Below are 2212 nucleotides of genomic sequence, written 5' to 3'. Positions count from 1 at the left end.
TAAACTATTGGCTCAAAGGGGAGAGTTCCAACAACTAAATTAATCTGATTAAAAAAAAAACTATAAATTGAGTGTAAACTTTAAAAAAAAGTGTATTAGGCTGGTAAGAACTCCCCTGAGTGCATCTTGCTGTCCAACTATTCTGTTCTGAGTAGTGGTAGGGGCGATGGTTCCTCTGGGGAGTCCAGCCAGAGAAAATCCACGGTGGTGGCGGGGGGTGGTGGGGGAAAGAAGAGTGGAAGAGCAATAGTGGTAGGGGAGCAGACAGGAGTTTCTGCGGCAGCAGACGTGACTCCAGGATGGTATGTTGCCTCCCTGGTGCCAGGGTCAAGGATGTCACCGAGCGGCTGCAGGGCATTCTGGGGAGAGAGGGTGAACAGCCAGAGGTCGTGGTCCATATCAGTACTAATGACACAGGTAGAAAGAGGGATGAGGTCCTACAGGCAGAGTTTAAGGAGCTAGATTAAAAAGCAGAACCTCAAAGGTAGTAATGTCCAGATTACTCCCGGTGCCACATGCTAGTGAGTATAGAAATAGGAGGATAGAGCAGATGAATGTATGACTGGAGAGATGGTGCAGGAGGGAGGGCTTTAGATTCCTGAGGCATTGGCTCGCTTCTCGGCCTTTTGGCTAAGATCAAGTGTAGTATCTGTTCTTATCAGTTTAATATCCCCTATGGGGACATGATATTGAATTGATTTTTGGACAGGGAGCTGGATCAGGGGCATGCCCCGTCCACTCCATGCACCGACCTGGTATTGCAATATTTCCAGGAACGGTGCAGCTTCGCCTCTCGGCCTTTTGGCCTAAGATCAAACACATTGGCGCAAAGTGATCTTTGGCGTTAGAGTTGATCTGGAACGAAATTGGAAAAAAAAAATTTAAAAATTGGCACCATTTCTGGGGGAGGTGGGACCTGTAGAAAACCAGACAGGTTTGCACTTCAACAGACCTGGGATCAATATCCTTGTGGGAGGTGGGGGGTTGCTAATGGTGTTGGGGAGGGTTTAAACTAGCTTGGCAGGGGCATGGGAACTTGAGAATAGATTCAGAATGGAGGGAATCAAAGCTGAAATTGGAAAACAAAAAGTAGAAAGTGAATTTGGAAAACAGAGGAAACAAGGGCTAGAAAATAGACACCAAGGGAGTTTGGCAGTGCTTAATGCAATGCTGAGGGAATGCTTAATATACTTCAATGCAAGGAATATAGGGTATAAGGCAGATAAGATGAGAGCACAGATAGACATTTGGGAATATGATGTTATAGCAAGGGTTAACCCTTGCCACTGGACAACGGTCACTACATGTTAAAAAAAATCCATGCACAGGCATCTTTCATCCCTTCAACTGGAGTTCAGGACTGGAATATCGGGTCCTTCATTGAAGCATCTGTGAACTCATGTGAAAGCAAGTCATCCTCGTTCGAGGGACTGCCTTTGATGATTATAGCTATTACTGAGACATGGCTGAAAGAAGGGCAGGTATGGCAGCTCAACATTCCTGGTTACAGGTTTTTCAGACGGGAGCGAGAGGGGGATAAAAAAGGAGGGGGGTTTGCTGTATTGATTAAAGAAACAATTACAGCTATGAGGAGGGATGATATGTTGGAGCGATCTTCAAATGAGGCCTTATGGGTTGAATTGAAGAACAAAAAAGGGACGATCACACTGGGAGGTGTAGTATAGACCACAAATGGTCAGAGGGAGACAGAAGAGCTAATATTTCTGAGAAGTGCAAAAAACTATAGAGCAGTAATAGTAGGGGATTTCAATTACCCTAATATTAACTGGGATAAAATTAGTGTGAATGGTATAGAGGGTGTGGAATTCCTAAATTACAGTCAGGAGAACTTTGTTAGCCAGTATATAACAAGCCCAAAAAGGGATGGGGCGGTTCTGGACTTAGTTTTAGGGAATGAAGCTGGGAAGATGGAAGTGGTATCAGCGGGAGTGCATTTTGGTGCTTGTGATCATAATTCAGTTAGATTTAGTGTAGTTATGGAAAAGGACAAAGATAGATCAGGAATAAAAGTTCTCAATTGGGGAAAAGCCAATTTTGCTCGGCTGAGATGGAATTTAGCCAAAGTGGACTGGAAATGGCTACTTAAAGGTAAATCAGTGTCAGAGCAGTGGGAGGCATGCAAGGAGGAGATCCTGAAGGTTCAGAGCAAGTATGTTTCCTTAACAAATCTAGAGCCCCCTGGATGTCGTGG

At 44.7% G+C, this 2212-nt stretch overlaps 1 pseudogene; it reads left to right on the top strand.

The window, feature by feature from the left end:
• Positions 1 to 610: 610 nt before the first annotated feature.
• On the top strand, positions 611 to 789 carry LOC139263677 (U2 spliceosomal RNA; annotated as a pseudogene).
• The last annotated feature ends 1423 nt before the right edge of the window (positions 790 to 2212 follow it).

The sequence above is a fragment of the Pristiophorus japonicus genome, chromosome 4 (genome assembly GCF_044704955.1).
Source record: "Pristiophorus japonicus isolate sPriJap1 chromosome 4, sPriJap1.hap1, whole genome shotgun sequence".
Lineage (NCBI taxonomy): Eukaryota > Metazoa > Chordata > Chondrichthyes > Pristiophoridae > Pristiophorus > Pristiophorus japonicus.
The sequence above is the reverse complement of the archived record's forward strand: the minus strand, read 5'-3'. Positions and strand labels throughout refer to the sequence as shown.